Genomic DNA, 14738 nt, shown 5'->3' on the forward strand with positions numbered 1-14738 from the left:
GGAGACTCGCTTGAGCCCAGGAGTTGGAGGTTGCTGTGAGCTGTGATGCCACAGCACTCTACCCAGGGGGACATCTGGAGGCTCCTGTCTCAAAAAAAAAAAAAATAGATAGAGGTCTTGCTTTTGCTGAGTCTGGTCTTGAACACCTGGCCTCCACCAATCCTCCTCTCTTGGCTTCTCAAAGTGCTAGGACTACAGGCCCGAGCCCTCCGCCCGGCCTCATCTAGCCATTATACTGAGGTTTCCACTGTGTTTATCATCTCTGGTGCTCCTCTACTTTTGTGATTTCCTTTTTTTCTCATGCAGCATCTCTTTTCTGAGTTCTGCAAATGTACAAGATCAAGTTTTATCATCTCCTGTCTCGTCACCATTTCTTCTCTTGACTACATATTTCTTTTTTGCATTCTTCCATCCTACAGGTGATTTCTTAAGTCTTTTTAAGTAATGGCCAAATGTTTGGTCAGAATTTTCATCTATTTCTTTTTGTGTTTGTGGTTTTCTTTCTTTGTCTCTTTTAAAGTTTCTTATACTAGCAAAAATTTACTTTTGTCTTTTTCTTTTCTTTCTTTCTGTCTTTCTTTTCCCTCCCTCCCTTCCTTCTTTCTTTCCCTCCTTCCTTCTTTCCTTGGACAAGTTCTCTCTCTATTGACTGTTGCAGGGAGAATACAGTGGAAAGATGACAGCTCACCACAGCTTCAAACTCCTGGGCTGGGCTCAGTGCCCATAGTTCAGTGAGTAGGGTGCTGGCCACATACATCGAAGCTGGCAGGTTTGAGCCCGGCCCAGGACTGCTAAACAACAATGACAACTGCAACCAAAAAATAGCCTGGTGTTGTGGTGGGTACCTGTAGTCCCAGCTATTCGGTAGGCTGAGGCAAGAGAATTGCTTGAGCCCATGAGTCTAAGGTTGCTGTGAGCTGTGATGCCACAGCACTCTACCAAGAGTGATGTAGTGAAACTCTATCTTAAACAAACAAACAAAAACCTCTTGGGCTCAAGTGATCCTCCTGCTTCAGCCTCCCAAGTAGCTGGGACTACAGGTGTGCACCACCACTAGAATTGTGCTGTACTTCAAGGCAACTTTTTTTGGTGATTATACTTTTGCTACATTTTGCAGCCATTTCTTGCCTTTTTTTCTCCTTTGTATAAAGGCTGGCTGCCTTTGAATTTTCTTGGCTTACTTATTTTTGGTAGGTTACTCCAGAGGATGCCTTATTGCTCTCCTAGTTCACGTACTCATTGTTTCCAGGTTGTTTCACTTCCCCAGTGAGAGCTCAGTCCTGTCCTCAACCATCACCTCTGGGACTGCACAAAAGGCATATTGATTTTCAGTTCAGGTTGAACCTCTCAAGGATAGGACATCTTCATGCTATCGTTTCTGAGATTTGTGGCCCTTGGGCTGTCTTGGTTTTTACTCCCCTACCCCACTCCAAGGGGCTTCCACAACTTACTATCTTCATAAATATTATAAAGTGAATTTAGCAACTGTGGGTAGCCTTTATATGTTTTTGGAGTCTGTCTCCTCATTTGTCTGGAAAATGATGTTTGCATTTTCTCCCCATTGATGTTATTAGACATTTATACTATTTCCTTTTGCCCTTTCAGAGGCTTTACATTATTGACAATTATTTATATTAACTTTCTTCTGTTAATAATATTGCTGCTGTGGTTTGTATTACTTAAACTCTGACAGACAGATACATATGGCTTCTGGGTTTTGTGATATTAGAAACAGATTCTTCTTTTTTTAGCGCCATCTGTTCACAGTGCCGTCTCCCACTCCTCTCAGGGCTGCTGCCGGCCTGAGTCACTGCCTGAGCAGCTTCGGCCGCCTGGCTCCCCAATGAGCCTCTGGTATTTGGAGACCTTAACAACATGGCACACGTCGACAACAAAGAACAGTGTGAACTTCATCAAGATCTGGATGATGTTGAAGAAGTAGAAGAAGAAACTGGTGAAGAAACAAAAATCAAAGTGCACCAGCTGACTGTTCAGATGATGCAAATCCTCAGATTCTTGCAGCCCTTCAAGAAAGACTGGATGGTCTGGTAGAAACACCACCAGGACACATCGAAAGCTTGCCTAGGGTCGTTAAAAGAGGAGTGAATGCTTCCCCAAATCTTCAAGTTAAATGTGCACAGATAGAAGCCCAATTCTATGAGGAAGTTCATGATCTTGAAAGGAAGTATGCTGTTCTCTATCCACCTCTACTTGACAAGCGATTTGAGATTATTAATGTGATTTATGAACCTACGGAAGAAGAATGTGAATGGAAAGCAGATGAAGAAGACAAAATTTCAGAGGAGCTGCAAGAAAAGGCCAAGATTGAAGATGAGAAAAAGGATGAAGAAAAAGACGATCCCAAGGGAATTCCTGATGTTTGATTGACCGCTTTTAAGAATGTTGACTTGCTCAGTGATATGGTTCAGGAACATGATGAACATATTCTGAAGCACTTGAAAGACATGAAAGTCAAATTCTCAGATGCTGGCCAGCCTACAAGTTTCGTCTTAGATTTTCACTTTGAACCCAATGAATATTTCACAAATGAAGTATTGAAAAAGACATATAGGATGAGGTCAGAACCAGATGATTCTGATCCCTTTTCTTTTGATGGACCAGAAATTATGGGTTGTACAGGGTACCAGATAGATTGGAAAAAAGGAAAGAATGTCACTTTGAAAACCATTAAGAAGAAGCAGAAACATAAGGGACGTGGGACAGTTGGTACTGTGACTAAAACAGTTTCCAATGACTCCTTTAATTTTTTTGCACCTCCTGAAGTTCCTGAAAGTGGAGATCTGGACAATGATGCTGAAGCTATTCTTGCTGCAGACCTTGAAATTGGTCACTTTTTACGTGAGCGTATAATCCCAAGATCAGTGTTCTATTTACTGGAGAAGCAATTGAAGAAGATGATGATGATTATGATGAAGAAGGTGAAGAAGCAGATGAGGAAGGGGAAGAAAAAGGAGCTGAGGAAAATGATCCAGACTATGACCCGAAGAAGGATCAAAATCCAGCAGAGTGCAAGCAGCAGTGGAGCAGGATGTACATGGCCTTGAGAATAATCTGCACTGTAATAGCCTAAACACAACTATTGTTTACTTTATTTTCTTGGTAGACCTAGGTAATTTTTGTTAAAGAACAGGAATTAATATTTTAAAGACCAGTTTGTTCTACCTACCATTTTAACTATGGGCTTTTTTTTGCCATATATGTTGAATGAGCAAGTTCTTTCTCACAGGTTCCTTCATTGCAACATAGTTTGATTCTTTTGGATTATTTTCATCTTGTAGCTACTGTGGAATACAGCTATGGAATTAACTGTTAACTGAAGCATAGTTTCCCCCTAATTTTTTTCCTTAAAGAACCAAAGTATTTTTCAGCTGTTAATTGAATGGGGTTAAGTCCACTTGCATTAGCTGTGCCTTTCATGATTTTGTTACAGAAATACAGTGACATAAACTAAGACAATTCATTATTTAAAAAAAAAAAATTTGGTGAATCCACCCTATGGTTAAGAATTTCCAGTATGACCATACCTGATAACTGTTAGATTCTTACTGGAGTTTGTATTTTAGTTGACAGAATTATAAAGAAACTAAATGCAGTTATTGAAACCACAGGGAGAAGAATAAAACCTAGGCTTTTCAAAACTTAGCCTGGTAATATTTAACTGTACTTGTAAATTTTATTTCCATTAACTAAGTATCTTTTTTTTTATGGTAGGATCTGCCTTCTGCTTCCCTGGAAAGGATGAATTTACATCTTTTGACAAGCCTATTTCACGTTTTTTGTTGCTGTTTGTTTGATTTTGTTTTTGAAGCCTAAAATAGAAATGTCAAATACACTTTTAGTTCTTACAAGATAATGTCTTAATTTTGTACTGATTCAGGTAGAAGCAAAGTCCTAGGTTGAATTAAGGGCTTGTACCCAGTTTTATATTACTGAAGGAAAAAGGTGTCAACTTTGGGAAGATACTATTACATCTATTTATAAGCAAGTGTTAAAAAAATAAAAAGAAAATTAAAAAAAACCAGATTCTTCTCTATTTACTTACAGTACTTTCACGGTTTTTGTTTTTACATTTAAATTCTTGATTCATTTGTTATTTATCTTGGTAGAAAGCATGAAATATATAATAGATCTTAATGTTTTTTTCCCAGATAACTGCCTAGAGATATTTTCCCCATTGATTTAAAAATGTCACTTTTATCCTTAACTGTATTTCCACTTCTGGATCTATCCATACATATTTTTTAATTTATATCTCAGTTTCTGCATCTATTTCTGGATTTTTAAAAATTTTGTTCCATTATTCTATCTATCCATGTATTGTACTTAGTTTATTTATTTATTTTTTGAGACAGAGTGAGTCTTTGGTAGAGTGCTGTGGCATCATAGCCCACAACAACCTCAAACTCTTGGGCTCAAATGTTCCTCTTGCCTCAGTCTCCCAAGTAGCTGGGATTATAGATGAGCACCCCAACACCTGGCTATTTTTAGAGACAGAGTCTTTCTCTTGCTCAGGCTGGTCTCAAACTCCTGAGCTCAAGCAATGCACCCACCTTGGCCTCTCATACATGTTGTACTTTAAATTATTTTAGCTTTATAATATATTTCCATATCCCATAGTGTTACTAGATTCTCGGTGGAGGTTCTTCCTAGTTCTTGGAACTTGTAAGTTCTAAGCAAGCAACAGCTTTTTTTTATTGACAGCAAAAGTACACTCTCAGAGGGAAGAGCAGGCTGGCTCAGAAAACAGCAGCTGTACTGGGAGAAAGTGGTTTTTGGTCTTTGGAAGTCTTACTCATGGTAGAGGGGGGTTAGTCAAAGCTAAGGGGGTAGCTTTTACTGAGAATCGGTTCCTTCCTGGTTTGATACTTTATATGGTTGTTTCAGAACTATCGTGGTGATTTCAAGGGTGGAGAAATTTTAAAACCACAGTATAAATAATATTAAAATTAGCCAAAGTTCATGTAAAGTAACAGAGATAGCTGATAAGCCAGTTGAAATAAGTTCTTTCCTGTAGTTATCAGTCCCTCTAGTTTAAGGTGACCAGATTTTAACATTGGTAAAGCGGGACACTATTGATGGGGGTGGGGGTGGGAGGGTGGGGGGATGGGGGGTCCTTAATTAAAAATTTGGTCTATATGGAGCAACAAAATTTTTCACAGAATGCAAAAATAGTATTGTAATATGTATTTTTAAAATTTCAACATCAGTACAATTTACAAATATAATACATTAAAAAAAATTATGTATAGGGTGGCACCTGTGGCTTAAAGGAGTAGGGCACTGGTCCACCTGGGTGACCTTGCCCAGGAGGGGAGTAGGGAGTTTACATTAGCCTTTTCATTTCCAAATGAAGTTACATTAACCTCTTCATTCCCAAATGGAGTTACATTAACCTTTTTAGCAGCCTGTATATTCCCTTCCCGTTGTCTCACCATTCCCTAGCTTGCCATGCATTCTTTCCAAAAATCGGGACTTTTTTAAAAACACCATGGGACACAAGACAAATTGTTAAAAATCAGGACTGTCCTGCCAAAAGGGAGACGTCTGGTCACCTTACTCTAGTTAGCTTCTGCTTGAGGGTTGTTTACTTAGAGTAGGGTGACCAGATTTTAACATCTGTAAGGCGGGACAACATAAGGGAGAGGGGGATGGAGACGGGGCAGGGCAGGGCCTGACAAGTGACAACAATGCAAACTTTGATAAGCAGTTCTCGATAATCACTTCTCAGCAATTATTTGTTATTATTACAGTTTAACATTATAAAATTAACAAAAATAATATAAAACTCATATTCTGGCGAAATAGCCACATGGCAGCAGAAAACCGTATATTTCCTTCCTGTTCTCCCGCCCGTTCGAGCATTCTTTCCAAAAATTGGGACTTTTTTAAAATGCCATGGGACTCGGGACAAATTGTTGAAAAGTGGGACTGTCCCACCAAAAGTAGGACGTCTGGTCACCCTAACTTAGAGGTCTGTGCCCAGTCTGCAAGCCCCTGCATCCAGTCTCAGCCCTGTCTCCTACTCTAATAAGAGGGTTAATCTTTCCTTATGCAATTTTATTTAAGAATTTCCCTGGCCATGCTTCTTTGAGTTTTCTTTTTTTAGAATCAGAATGTTTAACTAGTGAGAAATTCACTCATAATTAATTATTAAGAATAAATTAATTCATCTTTCTAAGCTCATGGTTTGACTTTCTATTTGTTTTAGTTTCTTTTCTTCTGTCTTCATGAAGAAACTTTAAAATGTTGTACATGTTTGTAGCCTAGAATCAATAGGATATAAGTAGGCTATTCCATTAAGGTTTGTGTAAGTGTATTCTATGAGGTTTCATAGATGAGACCCTTTCAATGATGAAATTGTCTAATGGTACTTTTTTTTTAGAAGGTATCCCCATTTGTAAGTGTGCATGACTTTTCTTTTCCAGAATGAGATTAATTGTTAATTTTATTTTTTTTCACACACGGTCTTGCTCTGTCACCCAGGCTGGAATACAGTAGCATGATCATAGCTTACTACAACCATTAACTCCTACACTCAAGCAATTCCCCTGCCTCAGCCTCTGGAGAGGTTAGGACTACAGGTGCCATGCCTACCTAAGTTTTTAAAAACATTCTGTAGAGACAGAGCCTCACTATTTTGCCCAGACTGGTCTCAAACTCCTGGCCTCAAGTGATTCTCCTGACTCAGCCTCTGCAATGAATGATGGGATTGCAGGTGTGAGCCCAGGGACTATAATTTTCTTTTTCTTTTTGTTTTACTACACTGGTTAGATTTTTTAGCACAATGCTTAATAGAAGCAGTGATTGCTATCATTCTTGTCTCACTCTTGACTTTGAAGAAAACACTTCTAATATTTATCATTAAGTATAATACTTACTGTAGGTTTTTTGTGGATTCACATTGTAAGATTAAAACAGTTCTTATCTGTTGCTTTTAATTTGTATTATGGTTAGTATTAAATTCTAGCAAATATTTCTTCTGAAGCTGCTGAGATATTGTTTTTTCTCATTTCATTTGCTAATATGGTAAATGATTTATATTAATAGATTTTCTGAAATTTTAAACACCTTTGCATTGGTGAGATAAAGCAAATTAGTCCTGGTATTAAAAAATACCATTGATGATGTTCAATTTTCTAATACTATTTTGAATTCAATTTTTTTCTAATACTATTTTGAATTCAATTTTCTATATTATGTAAAAATTCTGCTTCTATCTTCAAAAATAGTACTGGCTTTTAATTTTTCTCTTAGGCTGGATGTGGGGGATCACACCTGTAATCTTAGCACTCTGGGAGGTAGGCACAGGTGGGTTGCTTGAGCTCAGGAGTTCAAGATCAGCCTCAGCAAGAGTGAGACCCTGTCTCTAAAAAATAGTCTGGTATTGTAACGGGTGCCTACAGTCCCAGCTACTTGGGAGACTGAGGCAAGAGGATCACCTCACCCTAAGAGTCTGAAGTTGCTATGAGCTATAATGCCATAGCACTCTACCCAGGGTGACAAAGTAAGACTACGTCTCAAAATAATTTTTTTTTCTCTCTTGACCTATTCTATCTGTTGGTGGTTAAGATTATTCTAGCCATGTAAAATGGTTTGGGAAATGTTTTCACTTTTTTCTTTTTTCTGATAATTTGTATAAATTAGAATTGTCTGTATCTTGAAATTTGGTAACACTTTGCCACAAAATCGTCAGGTATTGTGGTGTTTTCCTTGTAAAAACTTTCGCTTCTGATTCACTTTATTTAATGGTCATAGTAGTACATAAGACATCTATTTTTTTTCTAAGTTCCAGATTTCTTGGAAAAGTATAGTATAAGGTAGACGAACACCTGTAGTCTCAGCTACTCAGGAGGCTAAGGAAGGGAGGGTCCCTAAAGCCTCAGAGTTTGAATCAAGCCTGGGCACCATAGCAAGACCATGTCTCTAAAAATAAGAAAGTAGTACACAGAGTTATCTTATTGTCTTTTTTGAATTAACTTTATTTTTATTCAATTCTTTCAAAAGTCAAGATATCAGAGATCCTAGATCTACTCCTTCCAGTCCTCTCTTTTCGATCCTCAAGTCTGTCATTTTGTGTTCTTTTTTTTGAGACAGAGCCTCAAACTGTTCCCCTGGGTAGAGTGCTGTGGCATCACAGCTCACAGCAACCTCCAACTCCTGGGCTCAAGCGAGTCTCCTGCCTCAGCCTCCCAAGTAGCTGGGACCACAGGCGCCCGCCACAACACCCAGCTATTTTTTGGTTGCAGCCGTCATTGTTTGGCGGCCCTGGCTGGATTCGAACCCACCAGCTCAGGTGTATGTGGCTGGCGCCTTAGCCTCTTGAGCTACGGGCACCGAGCCAAGTCCATCATTTTGGATTCACCATCACAGCTGTTTCTTCTTTTTTCTGGCAAGTGTTGTGCATTTTCTTTTCTTTTCTTTTCTTTTTTTTTTTTTTTGAGACAGAGTCTCACTATGTCGCCCTTGGTAGAGTGGCATGGAGTCACAGCTCACAGCAACCTCAAACTCTTGAGCTTAAGCGATTCTCTTGCCTCAACCTCCCCAGTAGCTGGGACTACAGATGCCCGCCGCAATGCCCAGCTATTTATTTGTTGCAGTTGTCATTGTTGTTTACCTGGCCTGGGCCAGGATGGAACCCTCCAGCCTCAGTGCACATGGCAGGCACCATAACAACTGTGCTATGGGCGCTGAGCCGAGTGTTGCAGTATTTTCTTCACATTCTTTTATAACTTCGTTGTTTCCATGATCTCCTTAACCTTTTTTTTTTTTTTTTGATGGTATAAGATAGGGAAACTAGCTCTTTCTTCTTGCAGATAGGCAATAGTACCAAAAACATGCACTAAATAGCCTCTACTCCCTCTGAAATCCCTCTTTGCCTTTCTACCCAGCCTATACTTCTTTCAGTTGCTCCCAATTTCTGAATGTGGATGGATAATAAAGGAAGCCCAATCAGAGGAGCTGTGGGACTCCTCTGAGAGTGATTTTTGGCTTGAAGACCCTTCTACGTCCTTCCCAAATTTCCCTTTCAACGGCACTGCAAACAAGATACTTCCATCCAACTTCCCTTCCTTCCCATTCTCCTTCTCTTAAAATCAGGCTTATTTCATGAGCTAATATCTCTTCCAGACTTTCCTGACTCTCTTCATCTTCCCTCTTTGGGGTGTCCCCTAATACATTTCTTTCTCATTTAACGTTATCTTGGAGGTGGCACCTGTGGCTCAGTGAGTAGGGTGCCGGCCCCATATACCAAGGGTGGCAAGTTTGAACCTGGCCCCAGCCAAACTGTAGCAAAAAAAATAGCTGAGTATTGTGGCAGATGCCTGTAGTTCCAGCTACTTGGGAGGCTGAGGGAAGAGAATCACCTAAGCCCAAGAGCTGGAGGTTGCTGTGAGCCGAGATGCGATGGCACTTTATCGAGGGTGACAAAGTAAGACTCTGTCTCAAAAAAAAAACAAAAAAGCAAAAAAACCTTGTCTCGATGTCTGCCCCTTAGAGGAGCCCACAAACACAGATGTGGGGGGAGGCATATATGTGTTGAACCGAGTCCTTTACAGATAAGAGAATTTTCAGGTATTTAGGGGGATTCGAGGCCAGAGGAACTTTCGCTAACTTCCAAGGGGAGATACCCAGGAAAGTACTCTAGTTGGGTTCTAGAATTCCCCAGTTATGCAGGGCAGCATGGTGTAACATAAGAATGTAGAGATGTTTAGGCATGTTTAGGCCAAGTGACCCAGGACATTCCCTCTGGTCTCTGGTGGCTCCAGAGTGGTGCTTCTTATATCTTTACCAATGGCAGGACAGCTCCTTAGGTGGCACGGACCCCAGCAAAGCCTAGATAGGACTCTGGACAAAATGCTATCCAAGATCAAGAGAACCTTTAGCAGCCAAAGTGGCTTTTTTGAAATTTAATAAGTAGAAGTATTTTATAATTTCTGTTCAGAAGGAATAAAGTCTGGGTAGCTGACTAATAGTATCGGGTAGCACTCTTAGTTGCAAGCAACAGAGACTGGTTTATGAAGGAAAAAGAATTTTCATATATGATATTAAGTAATCATAACAATAGTTAACATTTATTAAATATTTGTGCTTTGCCAAGCATTGTCCTAAAGTTTTTCCTGTATGAAATGCACGTAATCCTTACCACATCCTCCTTCATAACAATAATATTAGTATCTCTGAGACTGATACTATTATTAGCTCTGCATTTAGGATAGAGACGTGGCACAGAGCTGGCCCCAGGTCACACAGCTAATTGGTGATAAAGCTAGGGTTTAAGCCCAGGCAATTGGCCTCTTGATCTCTGTTGCCCACTACACAACTGGTGGTAGGAGTGAAGTGTGTTGGGGAGGAGAGAGGGCTCAGAAACTGGGCTTGGAGGATATGGAGGCAGAGCAGTACTCCAGGTCAAAACATAAAACCCATGAGGTAAAGGCACTGGGAGAATCCCCAGGGCTCGTGTTGCTAGCAGCACTGATGCTGGCACCAGACACTCTCCTGAGAACTGCCAGCCCTGCTACCACTCACTAGCCAAATGTGTTTGGCGGGCCTACTCCTTCACATCACAATTTTCTGATTCCAAATATAAATACATTTGATTGGTGAACCTAGGCCATGTGCCCGTGCCCAAAGCTGCTGGGGAGTTGGAGGAAGGTTTTTTGCTCCTTTAGTGGGATACAAGCTCTGCTTTACAAAGGTGAAGAACTCTATAGATCTTACAAGAAGTTCTAATGCTGGGCAGCCAAAAATAATGACAAACGTCGTTACACTAGATATTTTGCTTTTCTTTTTGTCTCTTTCTGAAAAGGACTTTTTGTTATCCTGTTTTTTTTTTTCTCCAGCATTGATTATCAAGTATTTTGGAGATAATTGAATTTATCATTTAACACACGGGTTGCTGTGTGATGATGATGAACCATATGTTAAACTTTTGGGTAAGAACAGAGATCACTTAGAGATCCTGGATTCCACTGAATACAGTAGCTGAATATAATTCTTGGCTGTTTCTCTTTGGGGAGTAGGATAAGTCTACCAATTAGCTTTTGCTGTATAGCAAACTACCTTAACTTATATCTTAGCTATAAACAGTAATTATTATTATTATTAATTTTTTTTTTTTTGCAGTTTTTGGCCGGGACTGGGTTTGAACCCACCACCTCCAGCATATGGGGCCAGTGCCCTACTCGTTTAAGCCACAGTACTTACTGCCCAACATTAATTATTAATTAATCAATGATTCTGTGAATTAGCAATGTGGCTTGCATCCAGTGCATAGTTCTTCTGGTCCTGGCTGGGCTCACAGTTGGGGCTGGGCTCCCTCAAGCTTCTGTGACCTTGCTCAAGTTCCTGAGGCCACCAGTCAATGGCCTCACTCACAATTCTGGCTCTTGGCTGGGGCCACCAAGATAACTGGGTCATGTGTATCTCACCATTCAACCTGTTCATCGAGCTCATTCACATGGTTGATACCAGGGTTCCACATGGAGCAAGAAAGAGTATTCATCAATGTGCAATGTGTCCTTTTTTTTTTTTTTTCAAAGGACAGGCATTTCATGAAAAACAAAATTTAAATTTAAGTCACTGTGTCCTTTGAATTTGCTATTGTCATAGAAACTGCATGAGACCTGTTGGTATGGGATGATATGGGACTGGACAATGGAATAAGAGCTTGAGGGCCAATTGTTAAATTTCCAGACAATTTGCAAGCCAGTTGTCAAAAATACCTTGAACTTAGCCATGCTGGAAGTATTTACACCACAGAAATTGGAAATGCCCTTTATTCTCTTTGCAGAGAGCCATGTACCAGTACTACTAGATCTATCTGAGGACATCCATACACAGAGAGGAATTACTGCAACTATTTTTGAAACAGTTATAGTAAATATGACCTTAATTATATTTGAGAGTCGCAGTTTTTAAGCAAAATCTTTATTAGAATTGTATAAATATAAAGATAGGATTGTGTATGCATTGAGGAGTTAAGGGACATATTGTGGTGGTCATTTACTTTTTTAAAGCATTCTTCAGTTTTTTCCAGTAACAGACTCTCTTGAGCTGGGCTAAATCACTCTCATGACATAATGATTTATCCTAAAGACAAACACACAAACCAAGTTGATTCAAATGGAATTATTTTTTTCATACTGAAGTTGGGAAGTGAAGAGTTCAGCAGTGTATCCACAGATGAGGCCAGAAGAGGTTCAGGTCAAATTTAATGAAAGGGGACTGAGATATGCCTGGGCAAAGATGGAGGCTGCACCAAGAGTGATTGGGGGCTTGTTTTTCTATTAGGCATAGGGGAGGGAGATTCCACAGGTTACTGGAAAGCTTGGGTGGGCTAGGATCTTTCTGGCAAACTCTTGGGGTGGGGCCAAGTAGACCTTTTGCTCTGGGAGGAGAGAAGGGGGAAGGGTTTAGGTCTCCATTAGGAGAGGAAAGCCTCTCTCTTCTCACTTACAAACTGATGATTCAAGCCCAGACCTGCCATTAGTCAGCATAATAGTTTTGTGGGGGACAGGCAGCCTAAGAGTGGAAAGCTCACATAGAGAAATTTGCATGCAAGACAGAACTGAAAGATATAGAGAGTTGGGGGAGGGGAGACATGGAAGGGTCCCCTCCAGGGGTGGGGACCCTGCAGCCTTCAGGCCACTTGTGGCCTTCTCGGTCCTTGAGTCTGGTCTTTTGACTGAATCCACGTTTTACAGAAAAAATCTTTTTATTTATGTTAATACATTTTGTTCATCTTTTATGTTTTTAAAATTAACATATATAAAATACCAAAGGAAAAAAAGTTTTAGTGAAATAATCCTCTGAGATTAACCAGCACAATTAGAACATTATTAAGCCATAAGGGCTAAATCCATGTCTGCTGAGCTCATGATTTAGTTCTGACTTCCCCCACCTGACTGGCACCACTACTGCACAAGGCTGGTTGGTGAGAGTTTGTGGGGGTCGAATACGCCAGTCTGTCATCAACTTTTGACAAAGGTGCATTGTGTTTCTGTCTGAAATGCAATAGCTGCATGGCTTGACAATATTTTCTAATTCTGTCTGCTTACAGCCCATCACATCAAAAGAAGACCAATAAGGAGCGAGACTGGGGACTGAGTGCATGTTTCTGTTGCTGCTGGCATTTCCATCTGCAAGCACAATCAAGGAAGAATTTGTTTTCCCTTTGGTTGCAGAAGCAGAAATCTCAGTGGCTGGTCCTATGTTTGTGGTGCAAAAAGACAAGAGTGGGAAACATGAAGCGTTTCCATGGCAATTGCAGTTTGGAGGTGTATCCTCCAGCCAGTAGCAGGGACTGTGATGTCCCTGGCAGGCCTGTCTTATGCTGGAGTTTGAGGGAAGCCATTCCTGGATGCACCAGTAGCCTTGGCAATAATTTTGTAATCACCTAACTCCTTGTATTAAGTTTCTTTCTACTTAACTTGTCTGGAGTCACTTCCATCATCTGTAACCATGTCTTGAACTAACCATCTGACCAAGAGATGCTGGGAAGAGAGAAGACTTGGAAGTGTTGGAGAAGGAGATCTTCATGGAACACTTATCAGGAGCCTCGTTGGCTGAATTTATCCCCACAGATGACCCAAACCAGATCCTGGTCCCTGGTCAGCCACAGTCCTCCCTTCTTGGTCCTACTTCCTCCGCTTCCACCTCTTTAGCAAGGATACCTTGCCTGTAGTCCCAGGGTACTGTGCTAAAGGTTTCAGATTGTATTAGATACAATGATAGAGCTTCTATATATCTACGTTTGTATATTAGTCAGGACTACTGATTATAAGAAACTGTGACTCAATCTACAGAGTGTCCCAAAATATTTACAAAATATTATCTATGGGCTTAGTGCCCGTAGCGTGGTGGTTATGGTGCCAGCCACATACACCAAGGGTGGGGTTTGATCCCAGTCTGGGCCAGCTAAACAGCAATGACAACTGCAACAAAAAATAGCCAGGCGTTGTGGCTAGCACCTGTAGTCCCAGCTACTTGGGAGGCTGAGGCAAGAAAATCATTTAAGCCCAGGAGTTGGAGGTTGCTGTGAGCTGTGATGCCATGGCACTCTACCGAGGGTGATAAAGTGAGACTCTGTCTCAATTAAAAAAAAGAAAGAAAGAAAAAAGACCAGACAGCAAGCCAGATGGGGTGTGCATGGGGTGAAGTGGCCAAGCCTGTGCTCAGGCTGTGGCTCAGCTGGGTGATGCGGGGCCCCCGACGAATTGTTCAGGCTTGACCGTAGGATGAGGGAGCAAAATTGCAGCTTTGGGGAGGACAGTGTGCTTAGAAGGTGAATCTGGCTCCTTTGGCTGTAAGGAAAGGAGGAGCTCTCTGGATGACCTGGGACAGTGGCGGTGGGTATGAGAGCTGGACAGTCTAAGATGTGAAGAGAGGAGCTCTGTCCAGTCTTCTGGCCTGTGGGTGAAGAGCAGACATCAGTGACAGCTCTGAAGGTTGAACCCTGGTGACCAGGTGGCACAAATTGGGGTTTCACTCATAATTCCAAAAGGCACAATCCCCCTTGCCCTGATCCTAAATGTCAAAATCCTGAAAGAGTAAAATCCCCAAAATATAATTTTGGAAAATATAATTTAAAAAAATTCTTTAAGAGCCTTTTATTTATTTACATTTTTAAAAGGAGATTAATTTCAGAAACATATACAAACACAACAGAACACTTCAAAGGCTGCTTTGCACCATAAAATAGATAATAATAACATCTATTT

The 14738-nt window shown here is 40.6% G+C and overlaps 1 pseudogene; it reads left to right on the top strand.

Annotated features, from left to right (window-relative positions):
• The first annotated feature begins 1857 nt into the window (after positions 1-1857).
• Positions 1858-3783, top strand: LOC100962861 (annotated as a pseudogene).
• Positions 3784-14738: the final 10955 nt, after the last annotated feature.

The sequence above is a fragment of the Otolemur garnettii genome, unplaced genomic scaffold (assembly GCF_000181295.1).
Source record: "Otolemur garnettii isolate 467f Iridium unplaced genomic scaffold, OtoGar3 scaffold00022, whole genome shotgun sequence".
NCBI lineage: Eukaryota > Metazoa > Chordata > Mammalia > Primates > Galagidae > Otolemur > Otolemur garnettii.